The sequence below is a fragment of the Xiphophorus hellerii genome, chromosome 21, assembly GCF_003331165.1.
Source record: "Xiphophorus hellerii strain 12219 chromosome 21, Xiphophorus_hellerii-4.1, whole genome shotgun sequence".
Lineage (NCBI taxonomy): Eukaryota > Metazoa > Chordata > Actinopteri > Cyprinodontiformes > Poeciliidae > Xiphophorus > Xiphophorus hellerii.
In genome coordinates, this window is record NC_045692.1 from 16,220,951 (window position 1) to 16,248,449 (window position 27,499).

The following is a 27,499-nucleotide window of genomic DNA, read 5'->3' on the forward strand; positions in this document are numbered from 1 at the left end:
ATTCTTTAAGCCAGCTGAATGGCTGTGTGCAGAAACTCAAGTTAGAGGGGAACTGCAATATTATGCCAAAGAAAACTTTCTCTGACATGTCATTAAAAGGACTGCAAACTGCACCAACTTTGTGTGCGTGCCCAAAATATTTTTGAAACACTGAAACTAACTCTTAGCACCGTGGTATACCTTGATACTGGTAACCAGCCTACATTTACCAGTAATTAAACAATTATCAACATTTTGTCTTTTTGGTATGCATCCCTGAATATTAGTTTAGAGTGACTACACACCTCAAAACATAAACTTCAACATATATTACGCTCAAAACTATGTGACATCCCGAAGTTTTTAACCTAAAACTTCTGCTTTTGATTAACAAAGCATTATTCCAAAGCTAGGTTTGGGCATCCTGTTCTGTATTTAATGCATGAAAGAAAATAGTGTTACTGGTTACAAAATATTAGCTCAGGTAGGTTTGTAAAACATAGTTGTCACAAGGGACACAGGTGCAAATTAAGCTATGAAAAACATCAGTGTATTAAGTTATGAGGTGCATTACAATTTCATAAGTCAAGGGAGTCTAGGCAGTAGAAAGTAGATCTCTTGAGCAGATCGGTTGCTTCTTATGTTACATTCTCCTTACACATACTAAATAAAGATGTAGCTACAATGTACAGTCATGCCAGTTCAGGCCTGCTTTTTACTGAGTTCATGTTGCTTGCTGACACACAGCTAGACAGGGTCAAGGATACATCTGACTCACCTCAGACCTCTGCTTTCCCCCCGGAGAATGGCCTGTCACTCACTTTATGGTTACGGATCATAGCTGACAGAGGCACAAAGTGAGAGCTCGATGCTGCATCAACAGCACCAACATCATCGCCAAAAAACCCCATCCTTAGTGTGACATCTTCCTCCTAGTCCACCAACACAGCTCTCTCTGCACTGTGGAGAGAAAAAAAATAACATTCACACACCGAGAGCTAATAATAAAGTGTCATTCAGCGAGAGTGGGGAAGAGCTAAAAATAATGAAATATAGACATTTACCTTTAAATTCTGCACACTGATGCTTGAATATAGTAAGTCTAGCAATAGAGTTGTTAAGAAGTGGCAGCCAATGCTACAAGCTTTAAAATGACAGGGTATATTTCTTAATTTAAGCTTTTCGCACAGACTGGGTGTAAAAATGTTCAGTGTTGAGCTTAGTGAAACAGCGTCAGGTTGCTGTATTAAGATAGCCTTTAATTAGTGAGATGACAAAATAATCACATCCATAAAGATGTTAGCCTAGGAGCAGAGGGCTTTGCCAATCTGTGATCTTTCCACTTTGTTCTTTTTTAGTGATTTAAATTAATGTGGAATTTAAAATAATTTCAGATGCCTAAACTAAGATGTCAAGCACATATATATTGCATACATAATTTAAATACTTTCAATTTTAAAATGATACATAGTAAAAACAAATGGGATAAGGAGCTACTATTTAAGATACAGCAACAATATGCAATGAATCATTAAAAAATAAAAACAATCTTGCCAACAAGCTCACTACGTTATTGCGTAGTGAGACTGAACACTGAAATGAAGATATTAGTGTTGGATTAACAGATTTTTGGAACTAATGGAGTAAATTTCCCGTTTTTTACTTTTGCATTAGCTTAAAGAAGAACATGCAGCTAGTTTCTGGTATTTGTAAGGACACTGGTGGAAGTGTGCAACCCTACTACACTAAACATCAACAATAACATGTTTATAGAGCCTGAATTACAGTAAAATTTAGTAACGGACATGTATAAAAGTGTTCTGATGCATCAACATCCATACTGTAATAAAAAATGAAGGTCACAGACAATATTTCAAAGGAAATATGTGAAGGTTAAAAAATAAATAATATTTGTTTCAATAATTTAGATCAGAGTCCGCACCTTTAAAAAAGCACAAATTTGGTGCAGAAGGACTCAACACAACCCCACGTTGCAGCCGGTGCGCAGTAAAAATCTGCTGGCGTCCCAATTCTGAAGATTTGTTACAAAACTAGGGTTTTGCGGTGTATTAGATCTGCACCTAAAGATTTAAATGTATCGTAAAATTCAATAAAGTCATGTAAAAAAGACCTTAGCTTTTTCATAAATTTAGATGCTACCCCGTTGGACTGAACTCTGGACCCAGATGGACGCAATTTAGCCAAAAATATTGTTCTCGTTGAGAACATTGTTGAGTTGGCACACGAGATGAGGCGAGCTGCGGCTCAGCCGATCGTGTTTGTTCACTGAGGTGGGCGTCTCCCTGCTTTTTTTTCTGTTACCCTCTCACTCATTTTGCTGCATGCTGCCATTTTAACTCACTCCTGAATGGCAGGCGAGAGGGCGTGGCTGGTGATGGCGGCAGCCATGATGGTGGAATCACCAGTGCAGCTCCTGTGCAGAGGCTCCATCAGTCAGGTTCTCAATAAACTCAATACTATAGATTGCATTCGAACTCAGGTACTGTGTAGGACAGACGTTGCATGAGACGTTTCACTGAGGACACGATCACAAATTAAAAGTATTCATTATGCTTTCCTAACTTCGCAACATTTCCTTTTGAGTAATTTTGAATCATCTAGATAAAAAACTACCATGCACAGAAACAACTGAGGTCCTGCGTTAGTAAGACAGAATTTAAATCAGTGCAAATATATTTTCTTAAGAAAATAAAAACATTGTTTTACCCTTTGTAATTTTACATTGTTTAAAAAAAAAATCAATCAAGGTTACTTAAAAGAAAACCTCCATAATTTCACATCTTTTAGACAAATTAAGGCAAACATAACATTAGAAAGCCAAACTTCAACTTAAAAAAAACATGATTAAAAACAGTTGGTTTTTTTTAACATGACTCTTCAAAATTGGAAAGACAAGAGAACATTTATTCAAGTATTGTATGTTTTTTTCTTAAATCTGTGCTGCCAAATTTGGTGTCGGTCCTTACTATTCATTTAAAATAAATTAAATTAAACCATTTGCATAATTTATGCTTTTCCATTTTAGGATGGTCACACAGTTGAAGGCCTGTTAATTCCAAGTCTGCAGAATTGGAAAGATGAGAGAACATACCAGTAAAGAACTGTAGCTGTTTTTAACTTCATCACTCATACCACAGTGAGTGATGGCAAACCTAACTATTCTAAATCAAATGTAACTGAACAATTACTTACTTATAATGTATACTTTAAAAAATTTGTAATTTACTATTTTACGTTACCTACAGAGTTGAGGACCTTTGACTTAGTCATTTTTGACTTCCTGTATTCCTGTATAAACATGATGTGTCACTGAGGCAAATTTCTCTTAGCCACCCTTTAAAATGGATAAAACAATAAGTATGCTTTGATAAAATCTTTTTTTTCTTGCAGTAGCATAATTTAAAACTGAAAACCTAAAAGGTTAAAACTTTATGCCAAGTATAGTTATTCAGAGGGCAAAATTAAACATACAGTCATGACTGTTTTATTAAAAATACTTCTTCAAAGTGGGAAAGACAGGAAAACATGGCATTGAATGAAATAAACATGCATTATAAAGGCTAGTGGCCTAAATTTGCTCATTAGAATAGTCCTCAATAATGCAAATGTTTAAAACAGCTGGAGATGTGACACACAAGCCAAAGAATGGACCAAAGTTTATCTTGTCGCCACAATGAATAGGATAGCAAAGAAGCTCTATGTTAAAGAACCGCAGCAATGAATGATACCGTATAGTCAACAAGTTTCCATAGCAACTATCATTTTTACTTCATTTTTCAATAACAAGAGATTTAGTGGCTACTTACTGCAAATATATTTAAAAAATAACTCCACAAGTGCATCCAGGTTGTGTCCAATAATATGGTTTTCAAATCAAAGTGCAATTCTATATTAAATATATAAGGCAGTAAATTCATGCCTGTGGTCTTTCTAAGCAGCATGTGTTTAATGTGGATTGCATCCATACGCAGCCTCACTTCCCCACCTCTAACTCTGAAAATTATAAAGAAGAAAAAAAACTGTCTTCCTTGACTGACCACAGCATCTCCTAACCAACTATGTTTGAGGTCAAAGTTCATTATATCCCCTTGGCAACACCACAGCAACTAGAAACAACGGTGTCTAGACAGGTCATGGTGCCCCCTCCCTTTCCCCAGGAGTGCCAGCACCCCCCTCCCCTTCCATTCCTGGCTCTTTCCGGAAGGAGGTGTCAGTGGCAGCCAAGTACAGGGTAAACAGGGCATGGTGTAGGGGAGGGGGTGGCCTTTGGCCCGCACGGGGTCGCATCAGCACCTCCACCCTCCATTGATCAAAGATGAGGATCCTCCTCACCAGGACCTTGGTCAAAAGAAGGCAGGGTCGGCAGATGAACCCTGCGTTTCTGTAATCTAGACGTGTCCAGGCCCAATTGTCTCCTTTCACGGCCCAAAATGGACCCTTCCGGTGCTGCTGATTACATTAGGGAGGACAACCTTTTTTCACACAGGGGCTCCCAGACAAAGAGGCTCTTCCATGCTCCTCGCCATCTGGTCCCCAAAATAACAGAAAAGGTCCCAGGAAAGAAAAGAAAAAGGAAAGGGAAAAAAAAGAGCCCAGCAAGCACACAGCTTTAACTGAAAGAAACGCTGTTTGAATAGATGGGATGGCTGGACAGTTAAGCAAACATACAGTAAAGCCTCATGTTTAAGCGGAGATTGGAAGCCAATCTACATCAGCAAATAAAGCAGCATACGTGGGCTCCGATAAGTAGGTCTGTAAACAGAGCGATGTGCCAACAACACACACAAATACCACTGCCACAAAAGTATAGAGAGTCTTCATCAGCTTACAGTGAGCTATGGTACCAGTGTTGGTTTCTACACAAATGGCACCCTAGGTAAAAACCCTCTTTCACAAATTTGGATGAGATTATATTTTATCAATAAAAGTTTTAGAAAATTTTAGAAAAAACACAGTTTTTGCAAATAATTTGTAATGAGTGTAAAAAAGGGTTTAAATTGTCGAAATATTGTGCTTTCCATAAAAATAAAGAATTGAACATGTTTTTTGTTTGTTTTCTAAAAATAAAAAAGATTGAAAATATCAAAGTTTTATTTTAAAGAATCTCTGTGCAATATGTAATAATACACTTAGCCAACTAAATACTTTTAGATTTTAAACTAAAGTCAAACTGGCATCTATAAGTTAAAGGGCCATTTTGATTAAAGGAAAATTTCTTTGTAAATACCAACGTTAGCATTATTAACCAGCCAAAGTGTGTCAGAGTTTTCTCTTGCAGTCTCAGCATAGAGTATTTTCTTACAGTCAGGTCAAAAATTAAGGAATAAGGAGTAAAAGATATTGAATTACTCCAAACATAAGATGTTTTGAAATGTTTGAAACTAGTAAGTCAATTAAAAAAAAGTATGTGAATAATTTGTTACACCCTCTGCAGCTTGCCACCCTTGGCAGAGGGCTATTACGTCCATATTAGAAAGTGTCACTAAATAAACTTTATCATTTAGTAATTTTCTAGCACAAAATGTTGAATTAACCAAATCTAAATGTTAAAATGCTATAGAAAAAAAGAACATGGTATATCTTAGGATATTCCTACATGTCTGAAAAACACCATAATATACAATTATATTCAATAAATTAGAACTTTCCAATGAGACTCATTTGTCAGCTTAAAAGTAATTTTTAGAAATAAGCATTCTGTATTAAAAATGTTTTTTAATTGATCTGATGTAATATTCTAATCTTAGCTATCAACATAGTTACCAGAAATAAAAGATCAGTACATGTAATGAATCTATATGATGTGTTTCACTTAGTGAACTGAGTTGCTAACAAAAACTTTTAAATTATTTCCTAATATACTGAATATGACTGTGTACAAAAGCACTAAAATATTTAATAAAATTAATAGAAATTGGAATCAATATTTGGTTGTCCCCTGACCACAGGGCGCCCTGTGTGGTGAGCCTAGTCAATGATTTGAAAAACTGATGTTGTATCTTTCTAACTTGACCAATGCTAGTAGATGTTAGATGTAAACAGTGTTAAAAAACAATGACGTATAAAAATTTGGAAAACAGAACTAAGAAGTGAAATCAAACAAATCGGCATGATTTAAGATGTAGTAAATTTTGAAAAGTTCAGAGTTTCAACTAATTGATTGTCGACTGATTTGCAACATTAATTACTCTTGCTATGGCCGTCAGTTTGCAATTTATAAATCTGCTTTTCAGTCATTTTTCTTTAGTTGCAATACCTATAACCTGATTAAAAAACTAATCTTCCCTGTGCTATTTGACCTCTGGAGCAGATAATGTCAGCATCAAAACTCCATAAAGTGCAAGTGTTCAGCAAAAAAGTCAGAATTTTAATACAAATTGGCATAAAAATGTATCTTCAGATAAAATAAAATGTCTCCATGTACACTTTCGGAGACTTATTTAGGTTTCATTTTTGCTACTCTAACATGAGGTCATTTTGAAGAACCTTCATTTTCAACAGGAGTTTAAAGAATTATTCATCTTTGAAACAGACGACTTGATGACTCCCCACTGCTCTCTTTTGAAGATTATGTCCAATTTAAAATCCTGCACATCTTTGTTGAGTGTAATAATGTGCTCTGCTCACTTCACTAACCTCCTTAAAAAGGTGTTCATGTTCAACATGCAGTCACTGCAGGTATGATACCCTGAGTTATATTGTCACACGAATATATAACCTGGGATTTCTGAAGCTTTATTTAGCTAATGCTTGATTATGTGCTCTGCTGTGCATGGCCTGTTTTTTCTCTCAGTTTGAGCTCAGAAGAAAATTTGGAGAATAAACAAACTCATTACTGGCAGAGGTGATGCTGCCCTTGTTCTTGAATGGTTTTGTTGGAAAAAAAGGAAGATATGCAACACTGGTGAGGAAAGTTGTTTCAGATAACTGCAAGTGTGATTTTGTTTTTTAATTGTGCTATTCTAAAAACAATAATTTGTTGGATTCCAAAAGATTAGCAAAACTTAAAATTTTATTGCCAACGGCCAGTCCTAAAATTGTCTATTTTAGTCATATTTACACATGCACCCAGCAAGATTATCGTTATAACTTATCACCAACTCTTTTTTTAAAGAATGCACATACTTAAGGTTTTAGATTTCAAAAGGAGATGAAGAATTAGAGAAATCCACATTGCAGGAACAAAATGCATACATTATTAACGTACTTGCATGTTTTTGTAGATAAGAAACTCCCACAATATCTACAGTGAAAACAGACAAAACTTTGACAATGTTATTTTTATCGACCCTTCAAAACAGAAAGAAAAATTAGAATCTCTACATTTTTAATACATATCGTAACATCTTTTTGAAGTTGTCTTACTTTTATCTAAAAACTAAAATTTAAAGCACCCTCCACTTTTATTGATATCCACAGTAAGGATGTATAAAAAAGCTTGAAATAAATGTATATTTTATTGCAGAAGCATGATTTTACACTGAAAAATTTAGAATAATCCAACCTTTAATTTGAGTACATTTAAATTGTGGAATAAAAAAAAATATCACTTGTTATGAAATAATAATTTTCAGCAAAAATCATTCACCAAGTCTCTCACACAACAGTTTCTCAATTAAAAAATGTAATTTAAAATTTGTAAATTGCTAAAAAAAAAAAAAAGTTAATAAAAATTGGATGGTCTTTAAGAAAATCTGTTACATGGTGTATTATCAACACACAGTCCAAAATGGTCACACAGCACATTTCTGCAAGGTAGTTTGAAGAAGAAAAAAAATCAATGAAATCAACTGACTTTGGGCTTTCTTGACAGCTATACCCTGGGTGCAACGAAAATTAGTGTCAGTGTCTTAAAAGACCTGCATGAACACATGACAACAAGCTTCTCCCTTCCCTGCTATAACTACAGCAGCATCCTGATGTGTTCATCTGTTTACAGAGGAAGCAGTTTTCTAGCCTAATGATATGCAAAAAGAAAAACGAAAGAGGGTAACCTGCAAGGCTTCTATTTCATGACATAAAGTAGTCCAAAAAAAGCCTGGAGTTATGAATTTCCATTCAAGCTACATTTTCTTCTCTATAAGCATGACTTGGACATGCCATTGCACGACGCAAGAGTTTTGATACCGCACATTTTTGCTTACTATGTGCAAAATAGTACATAGTAAGCACTATGAAAAAAATGAAACATATTTCACATTTCGGGTGGTTTAGTGATTTGCATTGCAATTACTGCCAAAAACAGCAAGACAAAAGTTCAATACAGCAAAGATGTGCATAGAATGACTGGCTAGAAAGGGTCAAAAATATTTATGTCTGCAGCACTTTCCATATTTATTGGCACACTTGGTAAAGGTGCACAAAAAAAACCTTTAAATGAATACATCTTTTACTGTATCAGCATAGTTTCATAAAAAAGGGAAGTAGATTGGTATATGTTAGCTTTGGAGATTTTTTTAACTTCCATCACCGTCCTTTTCAAAGTGCTTCGTGGCAGGATGAACTTGAGTCATTTTTCCGACTGGTTCAAAATAGCTCTAGCTATTTTAACCTGTTTCATTATTGCTCTGACTATAAATATGTTGTAGATAGAATAAGGATAAGTGAATACCTTTTTTTCATATATCTTGATCTAAAACATCCATCCTACATGAGTGTTATGTTCTCTAATCTTACCCATTTTGAAAAGTGGCTAATTAAAATGAATGTGTAGAAGAAACAGGGTCTCACACATGACTAATTAAAGGTTCAATTTAAAAAAGTAAAGTATAATCAAAGAAAAATACGTTTGATGCATTTACTTTGTGAATAGTTTGTTTTCACACCTGTTATTTTTTGTAGAAAAGTTTCTTTTAATGCAGAATCTTTTGAGTAAATCAATAAATGTACTCAAGCCAAAGATTGGATTTTCAATTTTTTTAGTATGAAATAATGCTACTGCAGCAAAATATTATTTTGTTTTATGCAAATATGTAAATTGACTTAACCTTTAAAAAAATGGCTGAGAAAATTAACTGTGTCATATCATCTATCCTCCAGAGAAAGAGAAAGTCATGGATTACTTATTGAAAGTTATTCTATACTGCCTATGACCAAATTAGAATGGTAAAGTGTAAAAAACATAATTATCTTATTTTATAGAAATAGTTAGAGGTGCCTCCAGTTTAAATGATTATTCCATTTTACATTCTTTGACACTTTGAAATGCCTTGCTGCTGAAATGTGCTATACAAATAAAATTTGATTGATTGATTCACTTTTATCAAGGGTAGACAAGGACAGTTATCAGTAAAACATCATATCAAGGTTTTAAAAGTGTTAGTTTTCTGTTATACTTTTCTTAGCGTTTTAAATCCTTTTAATGATTTTTAATGAAAGGCATCAGAGAAACTGCATGGATCATCAAGTAGTCGATGCCTAGCATTGCCAGTCTCCTACCTGACTGTGCACTGATAGTCAGCTGACTGAAAGAGAGCTACAAAATGTTTCCCCATGTTGCAAGAAAGACAAATTCAGTTGTTTGGAAATATTAATAATAAGACAGAAAATGCCAAGAAAACTAAAGGAGTGCCAGCCATCACTCATATTAAGGTAAGACTGCTGTCAAGTTACAGTTGCATGTTTGTTAAACAGCTGACTGTAGGTTGGTTCTGTTACTCTATAATAAGCAGAATGTCAAAATATGACATTCTGATTATATTCTGAGCAATGATTGTTTTAATTTACATCAAACTAACAACCAAGATAACATTTTGACAACATTAATATGTAACATGCTATATCAACATCTCATTGTGCTATTTTATCAGTGAGAATAATGGTTGTTTTTTGTTCTGTTTTAAAGAAAACAACACAATAAATACTGTTTCAAACGTAAAATATAAAAAATATAATATGAGCAAACCAAATTCCATTGAGCTTTCTGTGCCTTTGCATCATTTAAAAGTAAAACATAGTTCTCTACGTACTCAGGTGACTGTCCTGTTTTGAAATTCATGAACTGTTTTGCATGTTTTTTCTTCTGGTTGAATAAAACAAAGTGGAAGTGTAAACATATTTGGTGCAGTTCCAGCCAAAAATGAAGCAAACCTAAGCACTGGCATACAGTACTTACACAACAATACATCTGGGGTATAGTCCCACTCCCTTCTAAAATCCCCGTCAAAAACCCACATATTTTAAATTTGCACAAAAAAGAGTAACAAGAAGCACAAACGCTCCTCCTGCAGTCAGAATAAAGACGAATACTACCAAGTTAATCACACAGCAGACTAAAATCTTCAAAACAAAGACCCTTTCCACATATTTCTCTTTGTTGTCATCTCATTGAAGAGTTTCCCCACTTTTTACTGTCAATGCGTCATTATTCAGTCAATCTCTCAATCTTTTGCATTCAGCTTTTAATCATTTTATTTTATTTTATTTCTTTAGTTAAAACTAATCTAGTGAACAATAAGTATCTAAAGTCCAACCCACCAAGGAGTCATTGCACATATGTGTGGTGGGGGTTGAACAGATACCAGCTCAGCATCTCAACAGTGTGGAAGTCAGTGCGACATCTAAAGAGGGCAGGTGGTGCCAGTCGAGTGAAGTACATGAGCGCAGTCCCAGTATGTAATGTCTGAACTACATAATTAGATATTTTTCCTTGGCGATCTTCAAATTATGTCATCAGGACTTATGGAGAACTCATTAGTCAGTGTAGCAAACAAACTGGAAATAGCTCTCAGTCCTTTGGAGACATGCAAAACGTATTCCAGGGAGGAAATGGAATCGCTGTGTGAAACCAACAAGAACCAACATGACACCTGGCGTTTTACAGCTCAGAGTGGTTTGTTGCACGCTGCTAAGCACAATGGTGAAGAGTGCTTCTTAATTGTACAGATTTGAATTTACTCACAAAAATCACATACGGCTGTCCAGAAAATGCTACAACCACTACTGTTTTCTTTTGTTAACTAAATTTGGTTTAAAAAAACAAAGCTTTGTTCTATTTGAATATAAATTTTAACACCCATTATCTTTTACAGTGTACAAATATTAGCGATTTCAGAAATGGAACATTGATCTAAAGACAATTATGATTTTCAGCAAAACTATTTGAAGAAATAAAAGTAACTTCATTATGGTAAAGATGTTATCCCACATAGAGATAAATTTACATAGAAATATAAATGTGTAAGATGAGCATCTTGTTTAAAAAAAAATAAAAACACAGAACACATTTTTTTATATTCTATGTTGCATCTTCAGACAGATGTTGAAAAGAATTGCTCCCTATATCATGCAGTTGGTACCAGAATTGCACACATATTGTACAATAAGATTAGAGCCTTAACTATAATGTGTTCATTTTGATTAATTACATAGACTTTAATGTTAAAAAAATCACAATATTAATCACAATATGTTTTACAAAGGTTGTGGTTGGAAACTGTATTTGTGCACTTCTGCCTGTAATGCAAGATTCTCAAACAACAGTGATGGACAACAAAGACACTCCTCCTGGATCACTGGGGATTCATTTTTGCTTCAACAAGCGATCTAACAGGACGCTGGAAAAAACTATTGTTGTGTTCTAGTTGTGTTTAATGGAGCTGCCCTAAAATACTATCTCAATGCATAACATGTCGCAGTCCACAGTTTACACTGTAAGCTGGCCATTATCCACAGTGGAACTTGTCCTGTACTGACATTGCCTGAAAGCCACTCAGCATTGAGGAAGCCATTACTCCAAGGGACAAATAAAAAAACTGTAGTTTGCAAATGCATGCAGACACAAAGACCTTCATTTTTGGAGACACATCCTGTGGTCTGATGGAAATAAAGTGGAACTGTTTGGTCATAAAGACCATCATTATATCTGTAAGAAAAATGGGAGATATTGAAGGAACATCTAAAGACATCAGCCAGGAAGTTAAAGCTCCAGTTCAGATTGGTTTTCCAAATGGGCTATAAGCATACTGCCTATGAAAATACAAGGATAACAAAGTTAGTCTCAAGTCTCAAACAAATCTGACCAGGAGGAATGATAGAAGAATTTATTCACATATTAAGTTATATTTAATCAAGAACAATAACTGCAAAGAACATGGCAGCTAAACACAAGCACCAAGAAGAGTGGAATCCAATAGAAACTGGACTCTTGGCTAAAGTTACGTTTTTTGAAGAAGATAAGGTGTGCATTTTTAGACAAGCTGACACGTAGATAGGGGCCATTAAAATGCTGCTTTGGGGTTGGTGCTGGAAACAGCCTACTATGCCTCAGTTTTACAGCTAACACAGGTATGTTCCTATCTATGTCCCATTTAAAACTTCACAACAATATCTGTGGTCCTTTCCTGTTATGTTTTTCAAATTTTAAACTCAGAGGTAAAATGTAAGGCTTTTGTAAAATGACATTCTGTAAAATGACAAAGTCCAGCCACGTGTAACTCTGTCACCAAACCAATAAACAAAAGGTGACTTTTTTCTATTGTTCTGCACTTTGAGATCATATTGGGTTTAGTTATGTGTTTTCTTTAAGCTCAGGATTTTAACTCATCCAGTTCCAGTTCCAGGATTTGGCACCAACCAGAAAAAAGCATAATACGTAACATTTGATTTGGTTAAGTGATGCTTAATTAACCGTGAGGGATATCCAAATAAATAAACGTACTTTATAATCTCATTTATTCATTCTTTGTTTGTACACATTTGTCCTTGCAGGCTCATGGGGGGTTCTGATGCCCAACTCCCGTAGTCACTAGGAAGATGTCAATTCATCCCAGGGCAACAAAGAGTTAACCACACCTGCATATTTAAGAACAATTTTATAGAGGCCAGTCAACCTAAGAGTCATGTTTATAGAACGTAGGAGGAAGCCAGAGTACCCAGAGAGAAACTACACATGCATACAGAAAGAGCCAAGGCTGAATTTATTAAACTCACAAAAGGAGAAGAAAAATTTAACCTAAAAATTGTCTTGTTGAGTTTGTTGTATTCTTATGGTAGAAGATGTTGATTTAAAACATGGAATACAGCAAATCTCCTTCTCATAAAAATATGAGTCATGGTTGTGACACACAGATTTTCTTTATCTGCAGTGTGTTTGATGCCACCCTGTAATTGGGAGTATTGTTTATGGCAGCAGGCAGTCAGCACAGTCACAAATATTTGGGCTGCAAACAGACATCAGCAGACACTGACCTTGCTGGGCAGCTACATTTGACTAAATTTAAATCACACAGGCTTGACAGTGGAGTAGACTGTAAAGCAGGCTGGAAAATAAGGTTCTCTCCTGTTTTTTAGTTGGATTTTTTTGGGAAGAACAGCAACATTTTTCAGTTGAAGTAGAAGTACTTCATTATTTTTTCATGAGAAAAATTAAGTCTTTTCATAAGCTTTTCCAAGACTGACTTGTGAATTGTAGGTATGTATGGGTAGACTTAATTTTACATCATAATGACTAATTCTGATATTTTGCCACCAAATATTTTGTGCACAATAAACCAAAACACAAGTGACGCTATAAAACACTGATTGTGTGCTGAAAAGGTTACTGATTAAAATGTAATAGCAAATAAATGAGATAAATTGATGTCATTTTGAGAGACAGCAGAGGTTATTGGAGAGCTTTGCCATTTAATGGGAACAATTTCTCTACCTATCCCATCTAGATAAAGATATATTTGTACATTTAAAACTATTCAGATAATACATATCTATTGTTAGTCTAAGTAAAGACCATATCACAGGCATAGTTTTATTTACAAGTAGATGACTCAAACAATAATTGGGGAAAAATGCAGAATTGGGCTTAAATATTAACCTAAATTCTTATTCCAAATCAAGGTGTCTGATGTTTGTATTGAACCAATTCAGCTAAACTTAGCTACAAAAGATAAACTCTACATAAAATACATCAACATACAACAAGGAATGCAACAATTTATACTGTTTCTGGATGCACCGTACTAAATGTTTAAAGAGATAAAGAAAATTTTGATCGGTATTAAATATAAGCCATAAGCTTAATGCAAGAACCACGGACATTTCACACTTTATAAAAAAACTCCAAGTACAGATCTACTGGGAAGTTCCATGGCAGCAAAAGAGCAGAAATGACAACATTCTTCTCTTTCCAGAACTAACTATGCCCCATTAACATTTCTAAACAATTAAATAACAGTCATTGGACACCACATAAGAAAAAGTTTAGCCCACAGGATATTTTAAGAGAAGACTTCGAGAACGCTCAATTCAGTGCAGCGAAAAAAGAATTTTTACACAGCCTGAGGAGAGAAAACTAATTTTTCAGTTCTTCCAACACATGTACAAGCATGTGATAGTCGAAATAGACAAAAAGAACAAATATTTCTAAAAATAAGGTTGGGGGCCATTATTCTAATTCGTCATGTGAGGCATTCTGCTCTCTACGTTTATTTGACATGTTTTATAAATGCATGCATCAGCAAAGTAAAACTTTGGAACTGTCATAAGGCCGGGAAAGATGGAGCAAGAATTTAAGTTCGCATCCAGCTTATATTAGTTTAGCAATAGCACTAAACTAGGATGCCCCACTGCAAGTGTTAGACAATGTGTCCCACCGAGTGCATAAAGACATTGTTGAAATGGAGAACTCCTTCAGTGACGAACTACATCATCCTAGACACACAGTGGAGCATTACCACAGTTCCTTCCTCAGAGCAGCTGCAAGACTTTATAACCATCACTTCCCCCAAAAAACTAAGTAACTCTTTATAGCGCTGTTGTTTTCTCATTTCATGCAAATTGTCTAATTTTAATAGACAACTTACTATTACTACTGCAGATATTTTTAATCTTATATTTGGGAAATTGATAAAGAATTCTGATTCAAATTAAAAGTTTAAGTAAACAAATTCAAATAATTATTTAAAGTGTGTTTTAGCAGTGAAGCATAATTTCTATGTGAAGAAATGTATTTTTAAAAAATCTACCCAAACTAAAAGGTATGCAAATTGTTACATACATTTCTAAAGTGTTGGTAACTGAGCTTTTTTCAATGAACAATAGCTATATAAAACATTACTAAATACATTTGTTTAGTTAAAACTTGTGAGAACTGGTGTAACATCTGCACTTTGGAAGTCACACCTTGTCCTCACTTTCAAAGTGACATGTGCTCTGACCTAAGAGTCTAAGAAAACAATTTAAAGAGGGTCATTAGTTACCAGTTAAAGACAATAATTGCCTATTGATGAAGATGAAAGGACTCTAAGGAAAACAATGTGGAAATGGGCCGCTACCATTCACATCGCAGTCGGATTCCAGAGGTTAGAAGCTAAGTCCTGTTGATAGTCTCAAAGGGCAAAACGCTGAGCACTGAGAACTTCAGTGTGACTGTTTGGAAGCATAGCCACAGTTTAGGCACACAAACATGAAAAATATCAATTTCACATTTGGCTTAACGCTTTCACACTTTGTGTCATTGACACCAAAAGAGAAGGAGTGCGGAAGACAAAACACAGCTCCTGGATAAGGATCATGTTAATGCCTATCAATTAGGATCAAAAAGGGATTAACCGGCATGGTTGCAGCGGTGGGATGGGAACCCATGCAAAGTCACTGAATGCTTGGGGTCGCACCCCCGACTTCATTAGGCCTGACCTTTCCATGCCATTGTGTGACAGCAGAGACCCTGCAGTCGATGGGTGCAGCCTGAGCCACTTTAGCGGGCTTTCTGAGTCGAATATGAGACACGCAAAACTGGCTGTTTGAGATCAGTGAAATATGAAATATTCCCTTTCGAAGTCCAGGGAGACTTATTAGGTTACTGCAACTTAGTGCAGGTGGGTATTTACTCATCAAGCCCCCGAGCTTCTTGCAAAGAAAATCATTTTCTTTTCTCACCTTGGAGAGAAGTGAGATTTACTAATTAGTCATGGTGCAGCCTCCCCTGAACTATGATGTACCGCGGGGATGACGAGCTCAACTCTGCCGTGCTGTCTTAATTCACAAAAAAGGTCAAATGGCTAAAGTGAAAGCAGGTATTCAAGGTGTGTTGGAATAAGCCCCAATTAAAGAAAAATGCAGGCAATACTGCCAATTCTCACAAGTCTGACTTTGATGGTAACTTTGAGCAAATACCCTGAACTGGAAATGTGTATGTGTGTCTGTCAGGAGGGAGTTAATGCTCCTGTTAGAAACACATTTCAAATATTTCCCTCAGAATTCAAAAACTATATGGAGAACCCTAACTTCAGCATCAATGCTGACTCTGGGAGTCTGTGCTTCCTTTCCTAGAGATCCGCAAATATCTTCTTTTATGATGTAGTATTGAAAGATTCATTGATTTCTGTTTTTTATAAGCATCTGATTAATTTTCATTCTTTCCAATAACAACAGAATGTTTGTTGTTATTTTACCAAAAAGGTTAGTCCATCAGTATGTCAGTTGCTAGTCAAACCACAGCACTTTCCTTTTGCTATAAATGCTCTTTAAGTTTGAAATGTGATGTTTAATGTGTTGTGTAGAAAGCTGGAACAAAACAAGGTCTATCAAACTTAGGTATTGACCAATACTACTATAGTTGTTAGTAAAGTATAAAAAATGTTTTTAAGTTATGGTTTCAAAACTAAACTACTACATTATTCTCTGATCATATTTTGCCCAGCCCTCCCCGTTTTTTGTTATGAAATCTATGTCGTTTTTTTTGTTTGTTTTTTTTAACTCCTTTCGGTGTTAAGGTATTTACACCAAATAAGTGGTTAACTGAAAACTAGACTGGACCCTAAAGATACAGTATGTCTACCACTTTTTTTGTTCTAACAATCTGATGGATTCTTTTGATTTCTAATCCAATCAAAATTTGATTTTATTCTACTGACTATATAAACCCATTAATATGGTCATGATAATTTTCAATACTTTAACATCAGATGTAAAAATGTGGTAGAGAGCAAAATCTCTCTACCACCTATTTTAACCAAAACAGATAGTATCGTTTCATCAATTAATTATTTATTTTTTTTGCGAGTCAAATTTTTTGTCAACTTTTTAAATCAATCTTTTATTGATAGAGCAAACTATTTATACATAGCATGCTAGTTATTGTGCTTGAAAGCAATACATTCTCCATGAAATACTACAGCTAGCCTCTGTTAGACTCCAGAGTGCTGGATAATCGTATATTGTATAGTCTTTCTTCATTTGTAAGGCTTCACTCCAGTTACATCTTTTACTTAGTAAATGCCGAGAATTCAATAAAAGCTAAAGACTTAAAGTTAGCAGAAGTTTGTCTGAGACAAGGAGAATATCTTGTCGAGAAGAAACATTACAATGAACAGTGGTCTTCCGGACTTTGCCAGCCTTCCTCGAGTCGTTTAAATGTTTGTGGATGGGCACGCTCCTTGTTAAAGTCAGGTCAGATTTGAAGATAAATGAGAATAGGGAGTATTTTGCTGAAGCTGTCACTGCTGCAGTTTTTTGGCAGAGGGGAGCGGACATGCAACACGTGCACATCTGAAGAGTGGCAGGATCACAAACAAGCAGGGCAAACACCCAACATTTAGACTGTTGACAGTAAAATCACTTACCTTTCCAAAAAGCTCAAAAAAAGAAGATTACATTTGCACTATAATCAATGTAAGCGCGACATACTGTAATTAATGTGATCCTAATATTCATTAATTATTTTGCGACTTCAGCGGAAAGACAGAACCTGTGGTTAACCAAACAACAGTCGGATGTTAGCTCAAGATGGCTTTAAGAAGCGGAAATTTTATTTGGAAAAATCCATCTTATACAGAAACATTTTCAAACATTTTATGTTTGAGAAACGTTAAACACCGAATATTAGTTAAAAATCAGAGAAAAAACTGTTAAAAAGCAACAGTGGTTTATTCTCTGCATATTTTTGTGCTCTAAACAAAATTAAATCCTAAATCGCATAATGTTTTCAATAATTCAACATTAAGAAACATAAACTGAAACTATAAAAATGCATTGAAATGAATGTGGTGAAGTTATCTCTCATGGTTGCAAAAGCCAAGAAATTGTATGTTTAATAAGGGAAAAGTTGATTAGTCTGACATTAAGCTATAAGTTGGGAATATGGAATTCCTGCATGTGCATGATCCCAAAAGATTAGGTTTTTCTCTCACTTTTTGCGTGACTACAGAGAGGAGACTAAACATGACGTTATGGACAGCCACTGTTGTGCTACGTGGCATCAGAACCCAGTCTGGCTTTCATACAAAATCTTAACAGTGGACGAAAACAAGAAGTAAGGAGGAGGGTCTCCTAAACCTCCACATCACTCAATTTAGCTAGATTAAATCACAGTGTACTGTACTTTCCACAAAATCTTGATAAAGCCTTTTTTTACTTCAACGTAGATTCCCAAAATAATGCAACTTCGTTATCGTTCAAATCTTTAATTTTTAACTATTGCAACCTAACACACAAATAGCATCAGTTAATCGCTGTGTTTTCTTTGAATTAAAAGTTTAATATGAATCAAATATTTTGTGAATTAAGTAGTTAGATTTAAAATGAAAATAAATGCATAAATATGAGCGCATAAATCTATAAGCAAAAAATGATGTGAACCGTTAAACAATAAATATGACAATATATCTTAAAATTTTATACTGGAATACTGAACGATGAAATGATACCATTTTTATTTTTGCATTATGTCGTGTTTTTGATACATGACTTGCTGCACTGTTAATATCTATTTTATTTATCATGTAAATATTTTTTTTTTAATTCAGTTTTTATAAGCTGTAAATCAAAACTTAGCTACAGTTAAGGAAGGAGTTTTTTATATTGGTTCAGAAAACTCAAAATAAAAAAAAATTCACAGTCAAAGTATTTTTCAAGATTTAAATGTCTCCTTTAAAAACACGTAATTTAATTAATTAACATATGGCTTGTATAATTTCTTGTTTAATGTAATTAGTAAAAAAAAAAGGTGCACGGCATATATCATATAGCAATCGATATCATTTTATAACAACATATAATTGCGGTGTATAATAAGATTTAAATACTGCTTCAAAATGTTTGAAACTTTAATTTCTACGTATTTTAATTCATTGTATCAAAAGTTGCACAGCTTGCGTAAGATCATGTTTAAAATTCTGAACATTCACAAAGGTTTTAATTATAATAGCATAAAATAAACATAATTATTTGTGCTGCCATCAAGAAAAATTTAACTTATTAACTATTAACCACATTTTTATTAATGCATCCGTTCATGCATAATTGTTTTTGAAATATCTTCTGAGGAAAAGTTTGTGTGGTGCGTAAAAGTTGTAGGATTTTCTTCTAGGACTTAGACTGCGAGTTCAGATTCTTTTTTCTAAAAGCTTGAGTACAGTTTATCTCAACTGCCAAGAAGTAAAATGGACGCTGATGGCTTTGAGATAAAGGCTAAGACCAACACAGGGTCTCAGTTGCGCAGTTGTGGGCCCAAGTAAGTGGACCCAAGCTTTGCCAGACTGACAAAAGACATTCTGAAGTACACACAAGGTATTCATTTGAAATGTCCCACGACAGAGTCAAAGAAGACTGCGTCATCATGCAGCAAGAACTGCTGAGATAAACACGCCACCATTTCACCAGGCAAAGACTGTTGCTGTGGATGCTTTTCCAGAGGGCCGTGCTTTGAAATGTGCTTGGATTTAACTCTGTTCGCATTCAGAAATAGACCCAGAAAAATCCTTTCATTAAACCTCAGGAAGCATTAGAGCCAAGATGAAAGCCTGTTTTTCACCAGACATCGTCACGATGTTGGACCTCATGACCTCACTGTGGGTGGAGACAGCAAGCCAATAGAAAACAAGGGAGGATGCTTCGGAGTGCTTTTTGCATCAGCATTTTTCAACCAAACCTCAAGTGAAAGTTACGAGTTTCATATCCATGATTATGTCATGAAGAGATCAAAAAAATCCCCCATGATAAAAACCAATCACAGTTTAGAAGTGAGCGATGGCAACGGTGCTGATTAGTCAAATTTTCAGCTGTGTAGCGTACAGAAACGGCATTGCAGTTCAAGAGCTCGACCTCTGCAAACACCGTTGTGTGCCGTGGAGTGATATTTCCCTCAGGCAATCATATTATAGCTGTAGTGCCTTAAAACCTTCCTAGAATTGCTTTACTCCATTTTAAATTTACCCAAATGTGCTTTAATGAAAAGGTCAACGCATATCTTACCATTTGTTGACAGGAAATCATAACTGTCAATGTCAGCAGCTGCAAGAAAAGCAAAAACATGAATCACCTGTGAGAATGAAGTGCTAGCAAACAAGTGTGAGATTGTGTGGAAGATTTGGCTGTAAGCACAAAAACAAACATTTTCAAATAAAATATATTTCGCTGTCATTGTAGTGCTGAATGGTTTAAAACAACCTAAACTACATCTACTGTCTGTCTGAAAAATAGAAAAACTAATTTCTATTTAAGGTCAGCTGCTTGTTTTCATAATGATAAATTAAGTTTGATTTAATTTTTAACATTTTAATTATAAAAAAAGGTTGCAAATGCTTCTTTCTGGCACACATAATGTAGGACATGTATGCAAAATAATTTTATTTTGAACAGATACATTTCTATAATTTATCATCTTAACACCAGCCGCATTTATCAAGAGAAATTTTTACTTCTTTATAACGTAGTTGTACTTTTAGTTATAAAAGTATACGTTATATGTTTTGTGCATAATTTATTCCCACAAAAATGTTTTAATAATCCATGTTTGCCAATTTACAGCTGAAAACACAAAATTAATAGACGAGCCTGAAAATACCTCTACTTTCTACTTTTCTCAGAGAAACTCAGGACCTGTAAAAACTTCTGCATGTTTTCAAAGGCGGCTTCATGCCTCAGTAAACAACACAATCAGCAAGCACTCAGAAAGCATTAAAGCAACCAGGACCACAAGAGATTAAAGGAGCCCCTCTGACGGCAGATGAGTATGCACTAAGTAGATGATAATGAAGAGATCTGTCCAGGCTGGTCAATGATATGGCAAACAGATAAACATCACAGACTCAGTGAGTGGATGTAACTTGTAATGTCAGACGGACGCTCGGAGCACTTTTTAAACCAAAGTTAATTTCGGCTACTTGCATTACTCCCTCAGAAAAGAAAGTTGTAGAGAAAAAAAAGCTTTCAACTGCAGGACAGGTTTTGTTTGTTTTTTTTTTGTTTTGTTTTAACGATTATACAAGCTATAAAGAACATAATTTATTGTATAATATCATTTTTTACAGTGCATCAAGGTTTATATTTACTTTCACGAAACTGTTGTGTTCTTCTTCATAAAAAATACTGTAAATTACTACTGTAAATAAAAAAACTTTGTCCTCAATCACATACCTTCTAATAACAGAATTTATAAGTAGCAAATTAGTTAAACATTAGACAAAATACACACAAATACAGTGAAATTAATTCTGTCCCGCTACATAGTGGACTCTAGTAGGTCAGGATATTTTTCAATAACCTTTAGCTATAGCTCTTAAAAACATCGGCTAAGTAATCAAAAAAATGTTTGAATTATAAAATTAGCACTTATTGGCAACATTAAATTGTTTATCCTTACACACGTATAATCATAGGCAGAGCTATTTATTTATTACAAAGTCGTTAAAATAATAAACATCCAGACTTAATTTTAAACTGGTTCTATGTAACACTACGATATTTCGACGCGTTTTAAAAATGCAAAGTCAAGACGATAACATGGAGAGTGTTTGTTTAGTGTTTTTCTTAATAGTTTGATGTCCTGCAAGCCTCTTGCATGCACGTAGAAGACAAAATGGCTACCAAGCGTCTCAGATCTGCAGCACTCGATGAGCATGTGAAAGAAAATGTGACTGAGAACAAGATGAAAATAATAAAATTGTACGGAGTTCAGTTGATCAATGCATGCAACCTGCTGAAAAGAAGAGAAAAAAGCCTCTAACTCGCAAACCAAAAATATTTCAGTCAGAAATATCGGTTCAAAAATGCGACCTCCCTATGGTGTCCGCATGCTTTTAATACTAATGCATTGCAATCCAGTGCAATCTAGACTTGCTGATTCACCATTAGTCTCGTGTTTCTATTTTTTAATCCTATCTTTGATTGTACACGTCACGAATGCAGCATTAGTGCCTCAGCAGCCATCTTGCCAAAACAGAGCTGAGACGAGGAAGGAGGAACTGCCTGTCTGACTGAGTCATATGACTGAACAGTCTGCAGACAACTGCAGCGACTGGAAAAAAGTGTCTAGACGAGTCTAAGCTCATCTCAGATGAAGTAGACTAGCAGCATCTCACACAGATCAGTTGTGATTTTTCCAGAAATCAATGAATTCTGATTGTCTGTCTATCTAATTAAATTACTTAAAAAGTATTTAAAAAAATTTTCATATTCATTGTAAATAATGGAGACCATCAAGCGCATCGTTTAAACTGGGTGAGGTTACATGCATTCTAGGGTTTCCAGGTTTCAGCAAACTCACAACTTTATAATTATTATTTTTTTTACTTAATGCTCCAAATATGAGTTTTGGTTTTCAATGTGGACTTTGAGTGTTTAATCTTATCTAACTTAGTCCTACATGTTGTTTTATGGATTGTTGTACTTTGACGATAAAATGACGGTAAAATCTTGGGCTGAATGAGAGAACTTATAGAGAAGTTTTTGGGAGATAAACAATAAATATAGTAAGCAAGAATAAGAGTTTCGATACAGGCTCCACAATATGGTGCATTTATTATTTAAACGCTAAAGGCCTTGTGTAGTTTAGGCCAAATTTCTAAGCAACAGAGTATTAGAGCTGCTGAACATATTGAATTGCAATTATTACTGCATTATCACATATCTGAAACATGATAACAATTAAGTCACATTCCCCATGCTAGTGATAAATTTGACCAGTTGGGTTCAGTGTAATTGGCACTGATGCCTTTCAAGGGCGGTAATGTGGAATTTAATAACTTAGATCCAATTCAACAATAACACTTAATTTCATTCTTTCATAATATCTATCTATCTATCTATGGGAGAAAAATATCTATCCCTAAAATTTATACCAAAACAAACCTTTATGTGCTTTAATAGGCTGCCTCGTGCATGATGCACTCATCTTGAACTCCATGGGTGAGGAACAATTCCCTGCAGAGCATAAACAGACACAATAAAGGGAAGCATTTTATAGAGTTCATAATTCATCATGATGTAACAATTTAGGTGCATGTTGCGTAGGATAAATAGAATACAGCTTTTTCGGGAAAAAGAAAAAATCCCCAGTGCTTGGTGCTGTGGCTGAAAGGGTTAAAGCAAACGCACTAAAGCCAGGTTGTGCCCCTCAGGTGGCTGCTGAGTAAACACAGAGCTCGAGCGCGCGTGGAGTTAATCAAAAAGCCTCGCGTCAGCAAAGGTGCGTCACCTGCGCATCTTCCTGAAGTAGTGTGTGAATGAGGTCAAGTCCCCACAACAACACCGCTATTGTCTGGCATGAGTTGCACAAAATAATACGAACGCGAATGCGGTGCGAATTATTTTTTTAACAGCACAAATGAATGGGACTATCTCTTCTCCCACTCTGTTGCGTATGTAAGCAGAGGAAGATGTTGGAGAAAAAGCGTTAAAAAATACGAAAAGCACTGCTGTAATGCTGCAGCATCCGCTCTGTTAGGCTGCTTGCACTCCAGGGTTTGCCTTAACCTACCTGGGCACAAGGAGCTGTCTGCCTGCTGATGGACTGCAGAAGAGGGGGGAAAAACTTTGGGTTTTTTGTTTTCTAAAGAAGAAAAATAAACATTTCGTCAAAAGCGTGGCGACTCAAGGTGAAGCGACGTCTGAGGAGGAGCGCAAAATCCAAATTTCCCAGCAGGCGGCTTCCTTGTAGATGCACAGAGACCCGTAAAACTCCATTTCCAAATTTATCAATTTGAGACAGACTCCAGACAGTCTCCTAACGGTTGCGTGTCTGGTCCCCTCTCACGCGCGTGCACGCGAATGGCGCGGGAAACGGCGGCGATGACAGATCTTCCCAGAAAGGACACCCCGCGCGACCAATAGCGATAAGGGTTATGAGATGGGGAGCCAATCAGGATGGAATATCAGTGTGACGTCCCGCCCTTCATCCTCCTCCTCGCCCGTCTGTTGACAGTGAGTGCGCTGAATAAAACAACAGTCTTGAGTCAAGCAGTTCATTGCACATAGATCTGGGTCACTGACTGCAGCTTATTCACTCTGGGAAAAGGGGAGCGGGTGCATGACTGAATGTGTTACAGAGAAATGATATCATGTTTAATTAACAAAGCCATCTTTATACAATTAATTGTATTACTGTAGAAAGACAGACAAAGCGCCTTATGAAAGTTTTCACAACCCTTGAATTTTCTCGCATTTTGTAAACGCGAATTGACAATTACATGATAGACCAGCACCAGTATGAAATAGTAAAAGGACAAGAACAGCTTGCCCATTTTTAAAAAATTATCTGAAGTGTTAAATTGTATCTTTTCTGCAAAACACAGTATTTTGCTTGTGGTTCAATCAAGAATTTCAGGTATTGTCTCATCAAGCCAGAGCACCTTCTTCAACATGTTTGGTGTCTTGGCTTGTGGCGAACACTGCCTCTTATGGCATTCTACAGTGGTTTTCTTCTCAGCACTCTTCCATAAAAGCCAGGTTTATGGAGAGCCTAAATCATAATTGTTGTTCTGACAGGTTTTCCACTCTAAATTGTGGATCTATGTTACCATGTTCCTTGTTGTGGTATGTTTAAAGTTGGTACTTTTTCCATTTTTAGGATGAATGAGGCTCACCCCATTTTTTTGGATTTCTATTTGTAAAAGACAATTGAAAACTTTGAATCATTTACCTTCCAACTCACAAGTATGAACTACTTTATGTCGGTCTGTCACAAAAAAAGTAACTAGTAACAAATGAGTTTGATGTCTGTGATTCTAATGTGGCAACAATACCCTTCAAGAACTGCGCAGATGTTTTCTCAGGCTAAATTAGGAATAAATTCTGCAGATTAGAATGAGCGGTAATGTAATGGTTGTACAGTGTTGAAACATATATTTTGGGCACATCAAAGGCATTCTAAATTCCTTCTGATGTGCATCTTTCTCTGTTCATCTACAAGTATACTGGTCCTGTCTCTCACCAAGTATCCATGTTTTTCAGAAATCATGGATTCGTTCTTTGTTTCTGTCTTGGTTTGGTTTTGTGCCCTTGTCCAGGAGATGTTCAAAGTTTGGGATATAGTTTTACAGCCCAATCCTAGTCAACTTCTCCACAACCTTTTCCCTGATATGCATGCTGGTTTTTTTGGGGGGGGGGGAGTTGTCTTCCTGATGCTGTTTGATCTCTAATGTTCTCGAACAAAGTTCTGAGAGATTCACAGAACAGATGGTTCATACTTTTAACTAATGAGTGACTGAAGGCAGTGGTGTGCACATCGCATAGTTCAGATTTTTATTTGTAAACATTTCCTTCTGTGTCACAGATAAGATAAGATAAGATAAGATAAGATAAGATAAGATAAGATAAGATAAGATAAGATAAGATAAGATAAGATAAGATAAGATAAGATAAGATAAGATAAGATAAGATAAGACAAGATAAGACAAGACAAGACATTGATAGGTACGTTTAGCAGTATTTTCTAGCAGAGTTCAGAGAGTTCAAATTTTCCATTTGTGCGAGTCTGGTAACCTTTAACTTCTACCCATTTAGATAAGTAGCTCCCCAAACGGTTTCATTCACAAAATTAATCTCTTGCAGGGACATTCCGGTCCCATTCCTCAGCGCTAGTACCACTTTTTCTCAGGACAGCTGCTGATCCTCAAGAATTGACATCAAAAACTTTTGTGTCGCACAAAACAACTTCCAAGTCGGCATATAAATTCTGTCAAAGTCTACACAAGGCGTACAGACAAGTTTGTTGTAAAGAAACCTCTGTCCTTCGGATGGGAAATAGCAAGTCTTGTCTCCTTCAGCTTTGTGCCCTTTAATTTGCATTGTTATGGAAAACCACTGGATTTGGACAGAGCACGAAATCATTGAGGTTACCATAATAGAGAGTGACAGCTCTGCCTTTTCAAATCTATTTGGAAGTAAAATCAAAATTCCTGGGAAAGAAAAACCAGGGGGCATAGAAATATATTTTACAGCTTTGAAAACAGATGTTTTAGGATGTGTAATATGAATTGCACCTGCAAAATTTAAACTATTAACTAGTGGAAAACATTTCTTATGCCACAAAAATGAAATAACTCCTGACCTTTGTTATTGTTTGAAATTGGAAATAATATTTTTTTGTATTGATCAATTCCATTCTGCAACATCTATCTGTGTGGAATAACTGTACCTTAATGTTTGAAAGAAAAAAATGTGTTCAGTCCAACCAGTCTATTCATAGACTGATTTTTATTATTATTATTATTTTTTTTTACAGGGAAGTCCCTTAATACCTTCTCAAATTAAAAGTCTTGTGGCTGATCCTCCCCATTGCCCTGCCTTTTTAGATATTGGCCTTGTGGCGCAACAAAATAGCCTCTTCCTCACCCCAGCACCCTATAATGAGCCGATACAATGAGGCTTCAGTTCAAGTTCACTGCTCACCTCTCCTTGGTCTCTCTCAGGGTCTTTGTTGATGTTTGTCAGCCCATAGGAATTTGGGGGTTAGAATTTGGCTGCAAAAGCCAATGGCAGACTCAGACCACAATTTTGACTCCCAGAATAACACACAAAAGGGGAAAACGTTTGCTGATTGAAAAATGGTTTCAACCTGTCAGACAAGAAAAGACATGGGGGTAAAAAGGTTGGCTGATTTAATTGGTATAATGTGACTGAAAACTGAGAAAATTTCATTTTTACACTTTCATCTACTTTTCAGAGAGTATTATAGACACATTTCAAATCATTTTACAAAAATGCATAAAAAACATATTTTTTGTTAATGTGTGAAAGGAAAGCTTTTCCAATTTTAAGCCAATTAGGCGTACCAAAATCATTTTTACTTTTCATCTACCAGAATGATTTTTTTTTAAATTTTTTCACTTTCTTCCACTTCAAGTTTACCCAAATTTCTTGGTAAAACTGCATTTAAAACAGTAAAACCTGGAAAAAATGTGTTGGGTTTTGTGTTGCTCATCCTAGTAGTTTGCTGGAATTTTAGCCAATTTCTCATTTGTTCCCATATTTTCACAGGGATCTGGGATTTTTGGTGTCTGGTTCCAAATGTTGACATTGTGGTTCGGAAGACTTAAAGACAACTAATTTGTCTTTGGGTTGCTGTCATTGTTGAAGAGCCATTTGACCCAAAGTTTTACATTCCTGGCTTATGTCTTGCCAAAATGTTATTTTGTGGAAATAACATTTCCACAAAATGTTATTTTGTAATCATCCTTTCTATTTTGTGAAGTCCATTAGGATATAATATTTATATAGGATATAATATATAAAAGATGTTTACAGACCTTTAGCCATTACTGTCCAATCCTATCTTTAGTCACTA

At 35.4% G+C, this 27,499-nt stretch overlaps 1 long non-coding RNA gene across 2 annotated transcripts in view; it reads right to left on the reverse strand.

Annotated features, from left to right (window-relative positions):
- LOC116711649 (uncharacterized) overlaps positions 1-23,995 on the reverse strand; it is a 32,176-nt gene extending 8,181 nt beyond the window's left edge. Inside the window, exons 1-4 of one of the 2 annotated variants that reach the window (XR_004337296.1) lie at positions 23,693-23,995; positions 23,065-23,136; positions 20,188-20,226; positions 758-934 (exon numbers count right to left, since the gene is read on the reverse strand). This is a non-coding gene — a long non-coding RNA (uncharacterized LOC116711649). Of the gene's footprint in view, positions 1-757; positions 940-20,187; positions 20,227-23,064; positions 23,137-23,692 lie in introns of both variants that reach the window. The other variant, XR_004337295.1, reaches the window with a different exon arrangement.
- Positions 23,996-27,499: the final 3,504 nt, after the last annotated feature.